Genomic DNA, 22,054 nt, shown 5'->3' on the forward strand with positions numbered 1-22,054 from the left:
TAGGATCTTGTGCACCTGCATCCAGAATGATTGCAATCTCGGACATGTCCAGGTCATGTGTGCAAAGTCAGCATGAGGTGCAGCACATTTCCAGCATGTGTGAGGCCGCGTGGAATCAATGGAATGGAGTCTATCAGGGGTCATATAGCTGCGGCGGAGAAACTTATAGTGCAGGAGTTTATGACGACTATTGAGCGATATCGTGTTAGTGACCTTACAGCAAGCGGACCATTGTTCGTCTGTAATAAGCCTACCTAAGTCCGCCTCCCATGCCGTCCGCAACAGGTCATCCGCACAGGGAACCAGTGCAGCACATGTCCTGTACAGTTTAGAAATGATGTGTGCCCCTGTATCCTTGTCAATGAGGATAGTGAGGGGTTCAAAGGAAGCCGGCTCGAGGGGGAATCCCTTAATTTCCGACCTAGCCGTAAAATAAAGCCGGTTAAGGATGAATTTGTCCATGAACGTGGCCTCGCTGAATCGTGCCTCCTCCGATACCGAGAATATGTGCCCCCCCCGGGTATAAATCCCCAATCTTGGTAAGGTTAAACTTCGTTAAAGTACGTTGCACAAGTTTCTCGCCAGTGCCCGGTAACCAACCTGGGTTGGGAAGTGGGAGAGAAGAGGAATATAGGATAGGCTGGTCCAAGTAGCGCGAAAGTCTATTCCAGGCCCAGCTGGTGGTGGATACCGTTTGAATATCCACTGGACTCCTAGGGACACCCTTGGGCAATACCGCCGACAAGCGACCCGGGAGAACAAAGTCCGCCTCCGGACGAAGAAATGGGATCCGTGCGTCAGGGTGGTACCAGGCATAGGCGTGTGCACATTGAGCGACCAGATAGTATAAATACAAATCCGGTACTCCGAAGCCGCCCCTGTCATGCGGGAGCGTGAGAGTCCTCCAACGGATCCGGGGGTGTTTTCCGCCCCAGACCAGTCTAATCAAATGGGACCGTAGGGTGGCGAAAAAGGCCCGGGTGAGGGGAATGGGGATATTATTAAAAAGATACAAAAATTTAGGAAGTACTATCATTTTTATAATGGCTATTCTGGCTGACATGGAGAGCGGAAGCCGCAGCCACCCGTCCACCTGTGCCTCAAGTTTCGCAATCGCGCGGCCATAGTTGAGGCGGATAATTTCGTCCGTGCTCAGGTGTATATGTATGCTCAAATATCGTACCGAGTCGGAGCACCACTCCAACGGAAACTCACACTGCCAAGGGGAGGTGCCGCTAGTCAACGGGAAAATTATAGACTTATGCCAGTTTATGCCCAACCCCGAATGGCGACCAAAGCGAAGGATTTCCTGTATCAGGGGAGCAAGGTTTGCCTGTGGCTCTCTGACATACAGTATGGTGTCGTCCGCATAGAGGGAGACCAACAGGGGACCCGTCCGGAACTGGAGACCCCTGTGGAGATGTCGTTCCTGGAAGTGCCGGATTAAAGGATCCATGGCAAGTATGAACAACAGTGGCGATAACGGACAGCCCTGTCGCGTGCCGCGAGTCAGAGTGAATGGGCGGGACAGTGTACCATTAATACGCAGGTGTGCCGTGGGACGACTATAGAGGAGCCGCGTGGTGGCGATGAAGCCAGCTGGTATGCCCATTCGATGCATTACGGAAAGAAAGAAAGGCCATTCTAAGGAGTCGAAAGCTTTTTCGGTGTCGAGGAGAATCGCCGCCGCAGGTGTGGCCGGATTTATTCTATGTAATACTGTGAATAGCGTCCGCAAATTTAATGACGTCGAACGATGGGGTACAAAGCCAGATTGCTCGGGCGCTATGATAAATTCCATCAATTGGGAAAGTCTGTTGGCCACTATTTTGGCAAGGATCTTATAATCGATGTTTAATAGGGAGAGGGGCCTATATGACCCACACACCGCCGGGTCTTTGTTCGGCTTTGGGAGCAGAACTATGACTGCCTCACTAAGGGTAGGCGGGAGGGTCTCCAGCTCCAAGGCCTCCGCATACACCTCAATGAGCTTGGGCGCCAGAAGATCAGAAAAAGGCCTTGTAAAAATCCCCGGAGAAACCATCGAGGCCCGGGGCTGAGGAGCTCCGAAGCACCTTAATCACCCCTCGAACCTCAGTCACCACTATGGGCTCCGCCAGGAATTCCTGCATTCCCCTGTCAAGGAATACTAGCGCGATTTCCGATAAGTAGGCCTCCCGAGAGGCTGAGGCGTTGCCTTGCTTGGCCGTGTATAAAGCCGAGAAGTAGGCCAGGAATTCGTCCCGAATCTCGGCGGGCGTCGTGCGGAGTGTGCCGTCCTCGCCCCTAACCTCGGCTATAAAGGACTTATTATACGGCGGTCGCAGAGCCTGCGCCAACGTGCGCCCTGGTCTGTCCCCCTCACCGTATCTGCGTGCGGTATGGTATTTTCCTAGATACAGGATCTCCCTGTCTGCGGCCTCCCGGTAATCGGCCAGGAGGCGCAGACGCCTAGTAAACGCGTCGTCAGACGGAGCCCGCTGCGCCTCAGCGTCAATCGAGTCTAACTGAACCTCTAGCTGAGTGATTGTCGTGCGCAACGCCTTTAGGACCCCAGCATGCTTAGCTATGCAAATCCCCCTAATGTATGCCTTAAACCCCTCCCAGAGCCCAAGAGTCCACCGAGCCGGTGTTAATCGTGAAGTAGTCTTCAATTGCCTCGGAAACCTCGTGGACAAAGAGGTCGTCTAAAAGCGCTCTCCGGGGAATCGCCACTGTCGCTCAAAACCTTTGGGGCGTGGAACGTCCAAACACAATAAGACCGGAGAATGATCTGAGGATGTTCTAGGGAAAGTCTTCAGTGTACGAAACCAGGGGGACAGGCCCGGGGACAGGAGCCAGTAGTCAATCCTGGTCCAAGTGTTGTGTTGCACCCGAGAAGTGAGTGTAATCAGTGGTGCCCGGGTTGCGCCAGCGCCAAATGTCATTCAGGGAAAATTGCTGACAGAGGTCTAAGAGTGCGCGCCGCGCCCTGGGCTTAGAGTCAGTGGCCCCTGAGGTACTGTCCAACCCCACATCAAGCAATAGGTTGAAATCGCCGCCAATTAGGAGCCTCGCCGGTTCAAGGGTTGCGAGCTGGGCGGCAAGTGTGTGGAAAAAATCCGGGGAATCAGTGTTAGGAGCATACACACATACAAGAATGACCACGTGACCCATCAACACCCCTCTCACTATGCAGTAGCGTCCCTCTCTGTCCCCTAAAAACTTCTGGCAATGAAACGGGACTCTCTTATGAATCAACACTGCAGCACCTCTAGCATAATTACTGAAATTGGAAAAGTATCTGTGTGCGCCCCAGGACGCCGCAAAGCAGGCGTTGGTAGAGGAGTGCAAGTGTGTCTCTTGAATAAAAGCAATGTCCACTCGGTGCCGATTCAAATAATTTATCACCTGTTTGCATTTACGCTGGTTATTCAGGCCCCTGACGTTCCAAGACATTAACGATAGGTTGATGGGAGTTTCATTCAAGCCTATTTGAGCCATCGAAACCACGGAGCAAGCAGTGGGAAACAGAAATCAGTCGTATCTTCATATATCAGCAAGTTCAACACACACCAATCAATGTTAATGAGATCAAAATAACCTACCCCTACCCCCCACCCCCACCCAGCCAGATCACGCAAACGTGAGGCGAACTCAGACCTGCGAACAAAAAGAAAAGCTCTAAACAGCATCGCCAGTTGCAATCAAACAATAACAAGCGGAGCATCATAACCAAAAGTAGTCCCAGCGGTTTCCACCAAAGGGGGGTGACAACGACCCGATATCAACCCAGCACTGCAGAACAGTTGTATAAAAAGTGTTCCATAGTCCCCAGGTAGCAAGAGTTTAGAAGGAACGAAGCTTGGACGTAGGTGCTATCTCACCCGACCCCGGAGCCTGCAAACAAGTCCTGGCTGACCGCCGATCCACTGTGTGAGGGAGACTGCCCATCCTCATCCCCCCTGGGAGGGCTTTTGCGTGGCTTGTACGTGCGGCAGAATTCCTGCACCTCAGTAGGATTGTCAAAGAGCCTAACCCGGCCGTCAATCTCAACCCGCAGCCGGGCCGGGTAGAGCATGCCATACTTTAAGCCAAGATTGCGGAGCGCAGCCTTCGCCCCCACGTACTTCCGTCGGGCCTCCTGGACCATAGCGGTGAAATCAGGGTAGAACGAGAGTCTCGAGCCCTGCCAGGTTATATCTCCTTTCTCCCTAGCCAGACGCAGGGCCGTGTCACGGTCCCGGAAGTTCATGATGCGGGCAATCAGCGGGTGAGGCGGGAGCCCTGGATTAGGCCTCGGTCCCAGGGAGCGGTGCGCCCTCTCAACCACAAAGCCCGGTGTGAAGGATTCTCTCCCAAAAATGTCTGACAACAGTTTTTCCACAAATACGTCCAGTCTGCCCGTAGCCGTGGACTCCGGGACCCCAGTAATTCGCACGTTGTTGCGCCGACTGCGTGATTCCAAGTCCTCGTTCTTGATGGCCACTTCTTTCAAGATGCGTTCCATTCTATCTATTCGCTTGGTTTCTTGCACAGCGCTATCTTCTATGGCGGAGATCCTGGCCTCAGCCTCAACCAAACGCTTGTCATGGGCCTGGATCTTGGCTCCCATTGTCTCCAGCGTTTTATCTAGAGCGTCAAAGCGACCATCAATGGACCTGAACCCAGCTCTCATCTCCTGCAACCAGTCTGGGGATGGGGCATGAGCCGCTGGTCCGCCGGACGCACCCTCAGCCAGAGCCGTCATGTTGGGGCGCCTCTCCGCCGGTTGCTCAGCGAGCTTTTCAAACGGCAGCGTTTTCTGCTTCGGGTCCTTGCGACCCATGCCCCCAAACGACCGACTGGAAACCAGCCAGCTCCCCTCAGATCAAAGGTGGCCCAAAGACGGTGCAGCGTCAGCTCAGCAAGGCGGCCCAATCCACAACCGCTCGGCACAGCTCTTCGGACGGCGTAGCCCTCTCAGGGGCGTCAGTCAAGCCCCGACTCTGCAGTATTCCGGGCAAGGGCCGTGGCTATGTCCAGGCCAAGCCGCACGGCGACACCCCCACTAACTGGACAAGGGAGCGCCTTCACAGAGCTTCAGGACCCCGGCAGGACAGGGGAGCAATCCACAATGTTGCCACCAGCAGCTGTGGCGCAGCGGCCTCCGCCCGGTGTTGGAGGATGGGGTAAAGGAGGACAGCCAGCACAGCCCGCGGAACACAGGACCCCCTCAGAGAGGGCCCGAAGACAGGGGCAGAAGCAGCCCGGCCCAGACCGGAGTCCCCCCCCGCCCCCCCGTCCCCCCGCCGCTAACAGGCCGTCCCGCTCCCCCCTTGGCCCCCCCGCCCGGGTTAGCAAGGGGCCCAAGGGAGGAAGAGGGTGTTGGAGGATGGGGTAAAGGAGGACAGCCAGCACAGCCCGCGGAACACAGGACCCCCTCAGAGAGGGCCCGAAGACTGGGGCAGAAGTAGCCCGGCCCAGACCAGAGTCCCCCCCGCCCCCCCCCGCCGCTAACAGGCCGTCCCACTCCCCCTCGGCCCCCCCGCCCGGGTTAGCAAGGGGCCCAAGGGAGGAAGACGAGCGAGGCCGCGCCCGCAGCGCCAGGCCAACGCCGAGCGCCCGGCCGGCCCCAAGCCAGCAGCAGCGCAGGGAGCAAGGCAGACCCCCGCCAGACCGCACCCAGGAGCTCAACACCCCCTCGCAGCCCCCCCAGGGTACCTGTCTCCAAACCGGCCGCCACCGCTCCTAGCGCCGCTCCAGATCGCTGATCCAGGCCGCCATCTTGGGGTCTCAGGCCACCGGGTTCAAGCCCTCCGCCGGCCGCAGTCGAGACATTCGGGGCCCCATCGTCCTCGCGCCGTGCTCCGGGGGGTCAGGAGGAGTAATGGCAGCGTTCGTCGTCCAGCGCCCGAGTCAGCAGGCTGGGGACATCCGTGTATGCGCTGGGTCGACGGCGGAGCTTCAACGCCGCGCGGCCATCTCAGCTCGCGGCTTGGCCACGCCCCCCACCATGAAGCTGGACTTCATGGTAATTTGCTAAAACTTAGAAAAATGCACTTATTTGCATTTTTCTAAGTTTCATGTTGCGCACACACATGCCCTTAGAGCATGTGTATGAAACATGTGTGCAGAGTTCAAATACATGGGTGCAATAGGGTGTCATTTTGACACCCTTGCACCCTAGAAATTGCGGGAGCAATTTGCGAGTGCCTACTGGAAATGAATGGGAAGCCATTCATTAATTGCGACTCGCAATTTGTGAGTCGCAATTAATGAAATTTAAGGAATCGCTATTTTAATAGTGATTCCTACATGCATAGGCTTTTGCGAGTCCTTAATTGCGATTCCTTAATATTCGCAATTAAGGACTCGCAAAAGCTTTTCTTGATGCATGTGCCTGATGGTCGTTACAACGACCGCGTTGTTACAAAGCGATGCCATTACTACGCCATCGACTTGCAGTAGATGGCGCTGTAACATTAGGAATGTATAATTTCCTATTCCAACTCCAGCCTAGGCAACAGTAGGGAAGGTGTTGGAATAGTAAATTATACTATTCCTTATGTTAGAGCGCAAGTCGATGTAATGACTTGCGTAAAATGGCATCACGTTGTAACACCGCGGTCGTTGTAACAACAGCATTGTAAAGGCATTGCGGTCGAATGACCGTGATGTAAAGGTTGTTTCCCGCATTTTACTGTTGCAAGTTCAGGGGTCCTCACATTTTTAAAGGGCTAGGGGTAGCAACGCTATGTAGTCTACAATTAATGTTCAGGAATTACCAAAGGGCAGTGCCTGGAAAGGGTAGAGACTTTTAGGGTACACATCGAACTTATGACTGCTAAAGAAGGTTATCACTTGTGTTCTTCAAAGAGTGGTTCTGAGACTCCAAGGGAACGCTTCCATGTGCTGCTACCTGGAGTTTGTTTCATTTGGCCTGCCCAGGAGCAGTGTTTACATGCTTATATCATGTGAAAATTATAGTTAAAACAACAACTCAGTTGCTCTCGGGTTTGATAATGGAAGCATCCTATATTTTACTGTAATTAGCAAAGTATCTGACTCAGGTAGGCTTGCAACTTTATCTCAAACACTCATGCTTGGAGTTGTGCAAATGTTGAAAGGAAGTGAGCGTCTTGCACTATCGTATCTGTGAGACACTTTTTCTAAAGACTATTTCCCCACACAACACTCCAGAAGCACAACACAAAATTAAAGGGCAACTACTGCAGGTCTTTTCAGTGGCCAGCAATTGTTGGAGGTCGATGGCCGGGGGTCAGTGTGAAGTCAAGAACATCTTGAATTAGAAGCAAGTTTTTTTCGTGATGCTAAAAGAAGAAATGTTATCACATGCAGTGAAAAAACAGGAATCTAGCAGCGCCCTAAAGCCATTGATTCAGTGACCTAAGGTCAATCTATCCCCTAATGGGGATAACGGAGGACATAATTGCTCTCTTGTTTTCCTGTCTGCGCGCTCTCAGCTTCTCTCTGCACAGCACAAAGCGATGGGCGTCCAAGCACGCCCCTTAGAATGATCACAGGATGGGCAACCTCTTCCTCAAAAGCAAAGTGTATTGCAGACATCAGAAGCTTTTGTGACACCAGATGTTAAATTGTGAGGAATGGAGATAAGTCTTCGCAGAGAAATGTAGCAATTACCTTTCAGCAGTGATCTGCCAGGGCACTACCCTTAGGATGGATGGAGTGCTGAGAGAGCTCTCGCCCATGTAGTACACTATGAACTCTACAAGACAAAAGACTGATGGCTGCCACTTGCCACTCATTATTGTGCTCTTGTTTGGGGTGCTCTCCTTGGAGACACCATGCTGTGGGGCCATAACCTGACGAAAAACACTGTGGGGTTCATTTAAGGGATTGGCTAGGTGGAACATCTGCAAAAAGAGGTGGGTGTCCCATCTCTCACATTTAGAGCCCCGTTGACACTTTAAATACAGTGACCCGGGGACATCTGTCACACTTCCGCCAAACTCTATATAAGGCCTTTTATCTGCTCTGGAGAGGAAGGCTACCCAAACTGACCAGACTCAAACAGGTTCCCGACCAGTGATAACAGAATCCACATTCTCTTCTGGAAAAAGTAAATGGACCAGATATATTAAGATTTTTAAACTCTCCAATTCAGCATTTGTGACTATTAACCACTAGGCTTATCCCCCTTCATTGCGAAGCACTTTTTTTGACCCTTGAGGCACTTCAAGCTTACGCCTTGAAAACTCTTTTCCACATAAGGTATGCAGGACAAATATATATCCTTTTTTACCCACACCATGGGGATTCTAAAGGTATCTAGGGTTTGTGGATTCAGAATAGGGGTAACCAAGAAAACAGACAAAATATAGCAAATAAAACGTTGTTTTTGAGGGGGCAATGGGGACAAGAGTGCTATGCAAGAAAGCATATATTTCTTTTCATAACAAAATCAATGAAAGGTTGACTGTACTAGGATCAGCATCTTACCAGCTTTCAGGAATGAGCAGAGTTGTTTCAAAATCTTTTATTTTTTTGAACCATAGTTTTCCCATTTTTCTAATATGTAGGCCATTTTTCCTAATGTTTGTGGCTTCAAACAACTTGTAGGTTGTGGTGGAAACAAGTGCAAGATCCTTGGGTGATTCAAGCTATAAATTTCTGAAAAGTAGACCCAATTCTGAATTCAGTGAGGGGTCATTTGTGTAGATCCCTCAAGTTTCCCAAATAAATAATTAAAATAAAAAGTTATTTTATTTATAAAGTTTTATATAGCGCGAACAAGATCCCGAAGGATATCAGAGAACTTTACAAAAGGATGAAAGGAAGGCCATAAATGCAATATCGACACCAAGTAAGAATACAAAACAGTAAGAAGCTCATAATTCAAGGACATATGAGTCAGGGAGAGTAATACAATAACAGGTATATCATGGGTTACAGAGGGGGGCACACTATGCGGTTAAGAAGAGCAGCATCAAAATGATGGCATAATGGTTGTAGGATCAATGTCTTCTAGCAGGAGGGCCTAGTCCAATTAAGGTAAGAATTCAGTCATTAGGAATCTTTTAGTTTCCAGCTTGAATGCAGTAGTTGAGGAGATTCTGCGTACTTCCGGTGGAAGAGAGTTCCATATCTTTGGGGCAGCGCCGGAGAAGGCTCGGTGACAAGTTCTCTTTTTGCTAAGGATGAGTGGTTTCAAGAAGAAAGTGTTAGCACTTCTTGAAGCTCTACTACCACAGGATAGTTCAAGCTTTTGCACCAGGTACCTGTGAGTTTTGAAATGCTGGGCTTTGTGTGTCAGAATGGCAATCTTTAACTCAATTCGAGCTTCGTAGGGCAACCATTTAAGAGATTTTAGGACTGGAGAAAGGTGCTTATTTCCTATGGTGCCTGTAACCAGTCTAGCTGCAGCATTAATGGATGCCCTTAGTGGGGCCAGGGTGTATTTGGGAAGGCCACAGAGCGTAGCGCTGCCATAGTCTAGTCTCTGCAAGACAAGCGCTTGGGCCACCTGCTTGAAGTCAGATTGTGATAGAGAAGCGTTTACAATCCTTGTCCAGTTGGGGATGAGAACATATTGATTTCTTTGAAGATGGCCGGGAGCAACGGGTCACTGAAGTGGTTAGATGGGTTGATATTCTGAAGAATCTTGTTGATGTCTTTTTCACTGAATGGGGTAAAGGTGCCCCATGATGCATCGTTATTAGTGTTCAGGCTGATAGATTTGCACTTTTCCAAGGGGTCAAAGGGTGGTGCAGACCCAGAGGGTGGCAGGACAGTCTTCTTAGAGGCAAGCTCAATGGTGATGAGTCTTGATTTCTCTGTGAAGAAAGCAGCAAGTTTGTCGCATGAGGGTGGGCTGCCTCCAGAGTCAGAGTGTTTTGGACCTACCACTGATTGCTGTTTACCAGTTCAAAAGGTTTCTTGGGGTGGTGAGCAGGTTGATCAAGTTGGTGTCTGAAATAGTCAGCTTTAGCGCTCTTGATTTGTTTGTTGTAGAAGCTCCTAGTCTCTCTAAGGAGTTTTAGTTGGTCCAGGGAAGGATTGGAATTCCAGGTACGTTCAGCTGCCCTGAGGTTGCGGCGTTCCGTGTTTAGATTGTCGCTGTACCATGGTTTGGATATTTTTGTTGAGGCATTTTTTTGTTGGAGTGGTGCAATGTCATCCATGATGTTGGAGATGGTCAAGTTGTAGTCGTCGGTGAGTAACTGAACCTCGACCAAGTCAGCTTGAGAGGAGAGGGCAGATTTACAGTGGGCTGCTAGTTCATCTGAGTTTATTGATCAGAGGTCCCTTTTCCAGATCTTTGATTTCGTTGGTTGACCCTTCCTCATTGACACCTCTCTGTTAATATAAAAGAGGATGCAGTGGTGGTTGGACCAATTACAAGGGGTAAAGGTATCCAAAGTGATGGTATGCCTTTTCGAGATAATGAGGTCTAGAGTTTCTCCCTTATTATGAGTAGGTTGGTCACAGTGCTGTGTCAGTTCTTGATCATTTAAGAATGATTTGAGGCAGGTTACCACCTGGTCATTGGGGTTTGACCAGTTAAGGTTGAAATCACCCAGGAAGATTTGAGACACGGCTGAGTCAACATTGCCAGAGATGATTTCTATTAGTTGCTCGATGAAGGGGAGATTGTCTCCCGGGGGGTGATAAAAAGTGTGGAGTTTACAGACCGGCCGGTTATTACTTGAGATGCTGAGACAAAGGTATTCACAAGAGGAAGGCGAGGAGGACTCCATGTGGGAAATCGAGAGTGTGTTCCTATGAATACGGGCTAGACCACCACCCAGCTTCCAAGCTCCGTCTAACCTGATTATGTCGTAAGTGGGAGGTACTAGGAGGTCTAAGATAGGAGTGGAGGCGGGATTTAGCCACCTTTCAGTGAGGATGATAATGTCTACGTCATCGTGTTGAATGAGATCGAAGATATCGGAGGCGTGTTTACTTGCAGACCTGCAATTGAGTAGAACACATTTAAGTCATAACGGATTTATGGGTGAGGGGGTCTGGATGACATTCACTTTTGTGAGGTTGTCTTTATTGATTACTCTAAGATTGAGAGGAGGTTCTCTGTTTGGATTTGAATGAATGGTTTTTATTTGTCTCGGTGGGATCATGTTGGAGTTGGAACTAGTAAAGTACGAGTTGTGAAGGTCATTGAGTTCACTGGAAGCCAGGTAGGTCTCAAACCTTCTGGGGTGGGAGGGGGCGTTAGGTAGGGGTATGGTTTTTGGGACGGAGGGGGCAACAGGCTGGCCCAAGCTATCCCTAACCCTAGGTGAGGCTCTGAGCAGGTTCGCAGAGGAGAGTAAGGAACTGACCGCGGGAAAACGATCATTTGAGAGGGCTTTCAGGTCAAGTAGTTCAGTAGTGAGACTGTGCAACTGGAGAGATATAACACCCAGGCGTGCAACCACGTCTGAAAGGGATGTGCTGGGCATGCTAGCGGAGAGGGGGTGCCTTGGTGTAAGCCCGTAGGGTCCGAGGTGATGGTGAGTAGATCTTGGGGGGGTGTTGGTCATTTGGTACTGGCGGTGTTCCATGGACTTTGGATCTCGGTATGGGAGCATTAGCGAGGGTGGTATGGCCATTGAGCTGAGGGTCCGATACAGTCCAGACAGGAATGAGTGGGTTTGACTGGTCATGGGCGGTGGAGGGCATTTGCCCAGACTCCAGCCTAGCATGAGGCATGGGGGGAGGGATGAGAGAAGAGGGACCATTCGTTGAGGGCACTGACAATAGGTCGCACGGGGATCTCTCCGCTCGAGGAACGGATAGAATCGGACTGGCTATCAGTGCGTCGAGTGAGCCCGAAAAGTCGCTCAACTTCTGAGTCGAGGGTCTAGAGGGTTGGGGGACGTCAACAGGGGACAGAGCCACTATGTGATCATCAAGAGGCGAATAGTGATTTGGGTAGAGTGAGCTATGAAAATAAGTAGCGAAAAAGAGCCACTGGTGACAAGATTTTCACCTGTAATTTTTTTCATAATGGTACATTTACAAAAGCAGTATACATTTATGTATGATAGACCTTTCGGGTCATGGGGATATAAATAGGGTTTATAGTTTCTCCAAAAACACATGATACCAAGCACACCAATTGAGCTGCAGCTTATAATTAATTTCCATTGTGTATCAACCATCTAGTAATTCATGTGGTAAAATATAATGAATGAAAAATGATTATGAGGTAAACGTATTTATTTTTTAAATGTGCATAAGACTAAGTTTAAGAATAGTGGTTATTTGTGTACCTCTGAATTTGGGATTACCCATACTATTGAGTGATTCAGAGAGCATTTTGCTAAAAGGCTACTTTCTTCCACACAGGTGTACATTTAGAAGTGAAAAATTGAGAGAAATTCATTTAATATCTGCAAAATTTCCCCAAGGTTCCCCTCAACGGATACTAGAGGGCACAGAACTGCTGACACTGAGCCTTCGCCGAGGAGGCGGACAAATTACTTGAGGAGGGCCCACTGAACGAATATGTACTTAACTACCTCTGGTAGAAGACACCACTCATGATCAGCAAGATGATGCTGGCTCGGCTGTCGAGTCTGACATTCAGGGACTCCGCTAGGTGACTGGCTGTTAAAAAGATTCTGTGATGGTGTGCCCAAGACCACATCCTCTACACCTCTAGGCAAAGGAGTTGAGACTCTACTACCCTTTGCTTTTTCACATACCACATTGCAGTGGTCTGCAGTGGTCTGTCTGCCAAGATCTGAAAAGACCGACCTTGGATGGAGGGGAGGACGGTCTTGAGCAGCAGTTGAATTGGTTGCAGTTTCAGAAGGTACATTTGAAGTACCTGCTCCTCTGAAAACCAAAGGCCCCTGATCTACATGGCCTCCAGTTAAGCCTTTCCGCCTAAAGTGGAAACATCTGTCACTACTTGGCTGCAGCTGAAGGAGGACTGAAGGCCATGCCATGGTGCAGGTTAGCCTCATTCCCCCACCAAACCACATAAGCTGCAGCACTCAGAGAGATTACGATGGAATCAAACAGGTGTCTCCCATGCTGGAACCACTGCCTGTGAATGCACCAATGCAGAGCCCTCCATGTGTGACCAGGAGAATGCAGCAATCCATCAGACCTAGCAGAGGTCGGACAATCAGGACTGAAACTCACACCTCATCCAGAAAGGATGGGACCATCTCCCGGATGTCAACAATTCTCTGAGGTGGAGAGAAGGTGTGGAGGAGGGTAGTGCCCAGAACTGACCATATCAACTGGAGGCGCTGAGAGGGCCTGTTGCCTGAAAAGCCCAGTTTGAACCGTAGATAGACTGTCGACTGCAAATGATGCATCACCACCTCCGACTATCCAGCTTTGAACAGCTAGTTAAAGGAAGATTGGGATGTCCAACCTTCTGAGATGGGCTGCAACCAATGCCATCACCTGGGTGAAGACTCAAGGTGCTTATAACAAACCAAAGAGGAGTACTGCAAATTTTTGGTGCTAAGAACCAACCACAAAACTCAAGGACTGCTAATGGGACAGTAGGATCGGAATGTGGAAATACACTTCCTGCAGTCGAGTGACACCATCCAGTCTCCTGCTTCCAACACCAACAAGACTGGAGCTAGAGTTAGCATTCTGTACTTCTCCTTACTGAGGAAGAAACTCGAGTCCCTGAGGTCCAGGATCAGACATAGACTACCATCCTTTTTGGGAATGAGGGAAAATTGGGAGTAACATCCTTGCACCATTTCCTCCTCTGGCACTAACTCAACAGCTTCTTTCAGGAGGAGTCCTCCAACCTCTTTCGGCAGGATGGAAAGATAGTCTGGTAGAATGGAAGAGGGTGAAGGAGGAATGAGGGTGGAGCCTGAAAGAAGGGTCAGGTGTAATCCTTTTCTATGACTGGAAGAACCCATTGGTTCAAAGTAAGGGACTTCCAAGCCAGATACCCAGCTGCCCATTGGCCCCATGTGGGCAAACTAGGCTTGCTTTCCTGGTGGTGCGGTGGACGAAAAGGAGGAGGCTCGTTGGGGAGAGCCACAGCCCTTACCTCTGGATCTACCTGTGTACTGCCTGACCAGGAGATTTGTGGCTGCTGAGCCTAAAATGGTTGGTGCTGATGAAATGAGAATCCACTAGAGAACCCTCAAAAGCACCGAAACGTATGATAGTCCCTCAGAGGTTGAGGCTGTTGTAGTCCCAGTGATCAAGTTGTGGCCTTGCTTGCTATAAAGCGCTCTAAGTCAGTCTGCTTGTTTCCGTACAAGCAAGCTCCATCCAAGGGGAAGTCAATCAGGTTCGCCTGTTCATCAGAGAAAAATCCAGAATGTATGGCAACAAATAGAGACAGATGTCCCCAAAGCACTCACCACAGAACCTGATGCATCCAGGGCCAACTTAATAATGTCACATGAGGTGTTCTGCCCATCGCTGATGAGCTCCTGAAAATACATCTACATGTCTTCAAGGATGTGTGGAGTGACCAGCTAAGCCATGTCCCATAAAGCATGCATGTTCTGTGCTAAGAGGAAGTTGGCATTCAGTGATTTCAATGACATACTTCCCATGACAACATCTTGTTGCCTTGTGCTTCAAGTCACTAAGGGCCTTAATACGAGTACAGCTGTCCTGGGACTGCCGTATTCGTGGTGGCAGTCTGACCATCGTATTTTGATGGTGGCAGTGAGACAGCCACTAGACTGCCATCACCTCCAGGATCCTTTGGTGGTGGCGGTGGGGAAACAGTCAGAAATTGTGGCGGTGCCGATGCCAGGACAGTTGAATAGATTCCGACCCTTCCACCAAGTATTTCATGGCCGAGCCCCCACCAGGAAATGCTTAGTGGAAAGGCATGAAAAGTGGCCCCCAACAGAGCCCCGGGCAAATCTGGCCATGGGGGTGCATGCAAGGAGGGCACATGATGTGCCCCCAAAAGTGCACGGTCATGCATGCACTTTGTGGCATACACACCGCGCATGGATGTGCTGGATGTGTGGTCACAGTAGCGATATGCTGTTTAGGCTTTTCTATTAGCGAAACATACCCACTGCCATGACGTCGCTACACCGCTAGCTTTGGATTCACTAGGAATCCGGCAGGCAAGTTCACCACGGCTTGGCAGGCTTCCTGGGACTGCCACAGTGACTGTCCTACAGGAAGACCGCCAAACTCATAATCAGTGCCTTAGACTTCCTGCCTGAGAGAACTGATGGAAAAGTACCTGCCACTTATCCGGAGGGGCATGAAGATTGTATAACCAAGCTCTCGGGTAATGTGTGCGTGGAGAGGAAGGGTGGAGCCCCGGGTGCGGGCAGTAATGCCTTGCCACCAGCCTGTTCACCACTGGTGCTGTAGTGGGCTCCTCCCAGGCTGCCATGTCAGGTTCCACCAAGGCTTCTTTGAAGGGAAGCAGGGGCTCTGAAATTTGTCCAGAAGGACAGGGGACTTTGGTAAGGTTGTTCGTTTTGTCATCAACTGTTGACATTTGAAATTCTAGTACCAATAATGCCTTCTTGACAACCAAATGAAATGATAGGACCTCCAGAGTTAGGGGCAGAGAAGGAAAATCATCTCCATTCCTGCTGTGGTGTCCAACCCACTGGCAGAGGATAAGCCTGCCAAGTTATGTTGCTGCTCCCCTTCTCCATTAGCACAGAGGTTGATTGGGTCTGAATCTGATCAATAAAGATTGTGCAACCTCTACCTATATTCTTGTTCCAAAGGTCTGAGGTTCCCTCCTGATCTATTTTGAGGTAGAGCCACTGAAGATGGTGGAAGCGGCCTCGTCAGCTCAGAGTCCGAAGCCAGAGGTGGAGGTAGCAATTTCGGTGGCTTCCATGGCAGGTCCGGCCATGATACTTGTACCTGAAGAGCAGTATAATTGTCCACCGAAGTGAAAGCAGGCACAAGTGCCAGCACCAAACAGCATTGACATCATGGGCATATACATAGGTAGACTGAACAGCACCATAGAGCCGTGGTGTTAGCAAAAACAATATTGAGCATTGAGTTGGGGAACGCTGCTGGGTCTGAACCCTACACCAGAAATTCGGGATATGATGAAGTTTGCAAAAGCAATCCGGGTAGTCAGAGCCAGAGGTTCCGGGAAGGTCGGCCGGTGGAGATATAGGTGGCTCCAGGGCTGGTGCTGGCTGAGGCAGAGTTACGGGGCTGCTGGGAGCAGGGTCTGTTGACTCCACTACAACCAATTCCTGTTGCGAGGATGACGATCCTGTGGGAGACAGAGGTCATCCAGGCAACTTACCTCTTCCATGTTTCTTGTGGTTTTTATGTTTCCACTTTTTCCCTGAGGAGTGTGAAGTGGGAGCACTGGAACAAGGTTTTGAGTGATGATGGCTACAACTGTCATTGCAGGCCTGGACTATGAACAACATAGCCTCTCCTTCTTTGATGGTCTTAGGATACATACTAAGGCAAGAATCACAGAATCGAGAGTCATGATTCGACCCAAGACATTATAGGCAGATGGAATGAGGGCCTGTTATGGACATCTGTCCCTCACAATCACTACAGGGCTTGAAGCCAGACACTTGGAGGAGACATCGTACTAGACTTGAATAATTTTGAGTAAAGAAAACCACACAACGCTCAGGAAAGAGCGAGCTCTGGATCCACATTGAAGGAGCAGAAAAAGGGAACAGAACTCCTCACGCAGGGGTGGGCGTTCTATTGCTTCAGTGATGGCATCTGCTGCTGCTTCTGGCATCGATTCAAAACCAGGGTCCCCCTCCTGGCGACTTGAGAGCTTTAAAGTTTCAGCATCCAGTGTGATGCCTGGGATTATTCTACTGGTGAGGAATCTGCAGGTAAACGTATCCATTAGAAACGCCTTTTCCTCACATTTTTGTGAAAGTTCCAAAATCGACATGGATCCACAAATAGGTACTATCCTGCATTTTCACACTTCTCCTGTTAAAAACCGTACCTCATTAGTGTGGCTTGGACTAGCACTCGAATGGGTCAAACAGGGACCCATTCAAAGATCATATTTACTTTGCATGGTCTCTGGATTGAGTTATTGAGGTTACAAATGGTAGGTCTAGTCATACAAATGTGGTACCGTTTATATGGGGAAAAGCGTGGGCATGTTGTATCTTAAGAATTCAGAATTTTGTGGATTTCCAAAGATTCTGTGAGTTTCCTGACAGAATTGTCAGGAAAATGAGTGATGATTGCCAAAGGTTGAGATTTGCAAGGAATTCTGCTTAGGAAAACTTAATGTCCTCCATGCAAGTAACACCACACTGGACGACCCTGTGGATCTAGATTTAAGAAATATTTGGGTTGGGTACGGTTGGGAGGAAATTAGGATTTAACCACACTCTGCTGGCCTATATATTGAAATTACATCCAAAAGTGTCTACATTTCCACACATTTGCCATGGGGATAGGGACCCTCCAGGCCCCAGAGGTGCAAAAAGGCAGTTAAGGCCTTGGATAGTGGGAGTGAAGCCTAGTGCTTGGGCAGGTCACCATAATCCCTTGTTGTTTTCCTAAAACAAAAGTGTGTGTATATGTATATCCCTGGTGTCTATTGTGCTTTCTGGCCCCCGGGGGGCTGATTGTGGGTAAGCTCATCCAAATCCCCCACCCCTCAGAGTGGCAGCAAGACCATTTCACCAGCTCCGTAGTAGGGGTATGGCACATTGCCTGTGTGAACTGCCCCCAATATTTTTTTGCGGCGGCTATTTTTTCTCTGGTGTCTAGTGTGCTTTGTGGCTCCTGGGGGCAGATTGTGAGCAAATACACCCAATATGCCCCCAGGAGGTCAGCAAGACTGTTGCACCCATTCGGGTGTGGAGGTATGGTGATGTCTGGGTGACCTGATCTCACCAACTATTTTTGTGGCTATTTTTTCCCTCTTGTCTAGTGCGCTTTCTGTCCCCTGAGGGGTGCAGATCATGGGTAAACATACCAAATCCACCCCAGGGTGGCACACATACTGTTCCACCCGTTCTAGGGGCACGGTGCAATACCCGGGTGAGCTACCTGCACCCTTTTTTAAGTCTCGCCTAAGCAGCACTTACACTTTCTCTTTGAGGCTTGCTGTATTCAGGTACGGAATGTAAGCTCCGCCCACACTACACCCATCTTTTTATTGCCTCCTGTCACTGTCCTTTGTAAACGTTGGCCCTTCATTTGTTAATCGGCTTATTAGTCCCTCCTTGGTACCTCACTCTCTTCTGTTGTTACTTCCCTCAGTAGGTTTTAATTACAGCCTCACGGACTCTTTTTTTAATGGACTTTCTCCTGCCTGCTTTTGCATGCAGGACACCTCTCCCGAAACTGTTTATTATTATTTTTTAACTAGTGCGGCATGCCTCAGCACTAATAATGGCGGTCGCACTTTCCTTTAGTTCCTTGCTATCACCGAAGGCGCCCGTGTGCCTTTAAAAACGAGCATTGAAAATGCAATAGGTCTCGCCTTTGATTAAGTTAAAGCCATTTGCTTTGCTATGGCTATATAAGTTATATAAGTCAGTATAATCTTAAAAATAAGTGTACAATTATACAATTCTCCTGCTTTGAAACACAAGCAAAGAATACACGATATTTAAATATGCAAGCCCTGCGCACATACTCCAGTCAGTTTAGGATGATTATTTACAAGTTTGAATAAATATTTAAATATGCATGACTTGACAGCACTCCAGTCAGTGTACGCACATATTTACACGTCTTAGAGTAAAACGAAACATTGCACGGTTATATGTTTTAACACTGCTCTACTGGGCCGGGTTCTACTGTTGATTTCCCTAATATTACCACAAACATTGGCTCCAACAACCACAAATCAATGCAGCCTTCCATGCATCGTAAATTATACGGCGTGTCTTTAAAAGGTCATAACTGCCCCGATTTGCAAACATAGGCCCCTTTTTAGGTCTCGGCTAGCGTGGCTGCGCACATGCGCAGCTCGCTCGGCGAGATTTAATGATTCTGAGGAACTTCTGTAAAGGGCTTCAAGTCCCGCCCCTCTTTCCCATTGGCTGGCGTCACCATTTATGCTAAACGGTGGCCAGCCATTGGGAAAGAGCACTTTGTGACGTAGACTTATCCATTTTACAGACGGCCCACTTGGACGAGCTCGTCTGACTTTCTCCGGTCGCAAAAGGTTTGTTATATTACTGGGCGTGTTTATCTTACTGGGTGTGGTTTTTTTTCTTTCGATTTCATGGGTTTTTTTTCACTGTTAATTGGAGCTTTGCGGCGTGTGGAGCGCTCCCATGTGAAGGTAATAACATTATTCTTTTTTTTTTACTTCTGTTACTGTTTAATGTTTTTTTTTCTTCTAATCGTTGGCTCTGATTTTCTAATCTTTTCTTTCTGTTTACTTTGCAGCCGGACTCCAGCCCGTGTCTGTAGGAGAGAGCGGCGAGAACTGTGTGCCATTGGCGATATGTACGTAGCGATGCCACCTCAAGTAAGGTAAGCGATGTTGGCTCTGCTTCTCTAATGTTTTCTTTTTGTTTACTTTGCAGCCGGACCCCAGCCATGTATGTAGGGGAGAGCGGCAAGGACTATGTGCTTTCGTAGGTATGTATGCAGCGATTATACCCTATGAGAACAGTTGAAGAGAAGGGTACAGAAAGGGTTCCTGAGGCAGAAGTGAGAAGATATGGAGTTAATGAGTATGAGGATGAAGTCTTGAATGACATGATTTACAAAAGACCACCTCCATATAGACCAGAAACAGAAGAGAGCACACCAGTTGTTTCTCCGATAAGAGATACATTGCGTATCATTGAGACAGAAAATGTGACACCTGAGTTAAGAAGTGGTAATCCTTTCAGGGAGAGAGAGAATCGAAGTGGTGACGAGAATACGAGAGAATTAGCCAGAACTACATCGGAGTTGACTGAAAAGATTAGAGAGTTGACAAAGAATCTAGAAGCTGTTACGGTGCCTGTAACCATAGGTCCGGTTATGCCTGTTTTTGATAAGCAGAGGACGGGTGAAAATAGTTTGGTGATTCCATATGTTGGGAATAGATTGACAAGTTTGGCTGGTCCTTCAGGAGATTCAGGAAAAAGGACAGAAAATGATGATTTGAGACAATCCAGACATGAGACATGTAGTGAAGGATTAGAGATACAGTCTAATTCAAGATTGGATGCTAGTGAAGCTAGTTGTTCAGGGATGCCGATTTTAGAACCGCAGAAGAAAGTGGTTCCAGTGAGAAAATCTACTGAAATAACAGCTGAAGATTTGAATGAATGGATGAAAGTTCTTCAAAAGAGGGATAAAGATTCACAGGCAATTGATGTGGCTAGGTTACGTGTAGAATTAGAAGAGCTTGTTGCAGGGACAGTTCCTACGGAAATTCTGAAAAATCATCATGATGGTGAACTGTTATTTATGTGTAAAAATATCACCTGGAGAGCTAAAAATACACATGACAGATTAAGAGCAATAGCGAATGAGCACGGAGTTGACATTGATAAAGCTTTGCAGAAGTCTTACAGGATGGATTTCACAGACAAAGACATTGAAAATCTGAATGGTACTGGTAGAACAGGACAGATTAAAGAGATGATCGCTTTATTGCGAAAATGGGGTGATGTTGAGAAGTGGAAGGATAGGTGGTACAAGAAAAGAGAAGAATCAGGGGATAGGACTTATTCAGCATTTCCTGTGAGAGAAAAAGAGAAAACAGTGGATGCTTATCCTATGAGAGAAATACCTGGAGGAGGATATGTACATGTTCCATGGACCAGACAGGATATTTTATCATTTACGAATGATTTCCCTCGACTGAGAGAAAAGCCCGTCGAGTGGTATAGGCAGGTAGACAGGTTTGTGAAATTGTCAAAAGTGCTGTGGATTGACCTAAATAGTCTGTTTGATATAATTGTTCCAGCAGACTTGTGGGCTGAGTGTAAAATAGTTGTAAGTTGGTCTACTGAGGAATATCCAAGAGATCAGAGAACAGGAGCACCAGATCCAGAGGTAATGAGAAAGTATGAGCAGGTGATTGTATACCTGAAAAATAAAGTACCTCCAAAAGAGACAGACTGGGTTAAAATAGATCGAACACACCAGGAAGCAAAAGAATCGGTTCATGCTTTTTATGAGAGGCTGATACTGGCTTTTAAACAATTCAGTGGGGATCAACACCTGGGTGACAAGGATTTGAGTCATTTTGTATACAGATTTGTATATGGCCTGAGACCTGAGATTAGTGAAAGAATTCGTGAGCATACAGTGGACTGGCAGAGTAAGAAAATAGATGAGATTTTGAGACATGCAAAATACTTCAGTGATGAAATTGAAGCAAAACAGAGAAAGCTGAAAGAGAAAGCAATGTGGGCACAAGTGAAAGTTGCGGAAAGACAGGAAGCACAGTTGGTGGAACAGGCGAATAATGCAGGAAATAATTCAGGGAATAGGCCCAGATATGTAGGGAAAGGAAAGGGGAATCTTGAGGAAGCCAAAAAGAAGTTCCCGTGTCACAACTGTGGCCAACTGGGACATTGGAGATCTGAATGTACCAATCCACCATTAGCGAATAATGAGAGTAAACCCTTAAATCAACAGGTGCAGAACGAAGGGAATAATCGACAGCAGCAACAACCTTCTGTTGTGAAACAGCAGAGTCAAGAGCCAAAACCGCCCTTGCCGCAGAATAGAGGATCACAAAAGTACAATCAGGATTCGGGATTCTACAATGATGAGCAGGTAAACAAACAAAGGCGTTCTAACCAGGTACAGCAGTACTTGTTAAAGAATGAAGGGAGTGAGTCTGAAGGTGATTATTGACGGTGCCGAAGAGAGGAGGAAGAGTGCATACTTGGTGCAACTCTAGAAATAGACCACGCAGGACCATTTGTGGATGGGAAAATAAATGAAGAAGGTGTTACTTTTTTAGTAGACAGAGGTGCGACAAGATCAACTGTCAGGTCAACAGATATTAGAAATCTTCCTCTCTCGGATGAAGCAATCCAAGTAGTTGGTGTAGCCAATACACAAATCAAGACACGTCTTACTGAACCAGTAAGAGTACAAATAGGGAAATTCAGACATGCACAGATTTATTGTCTGTGACACTAGTCCAGTGAACTTGTTAGGCAGGGATCTGCTTTGTAAAATGAACTGTACAATTTTT

Source organism: Triturus cristatus, chromosome 4_2 (assembly GCF_964204655.1).
Source record: "Triturus cristatus chromosome 4_2, aTriCri1.1, whole genome shotgun sequence".
NCBI classification, from domain to species: domain Eukaryota; kingdom Metazoa; phylum Chordata; class Amphibia; order Caudata; family Salamandridae; genus Triturus; species Triturus cristatus.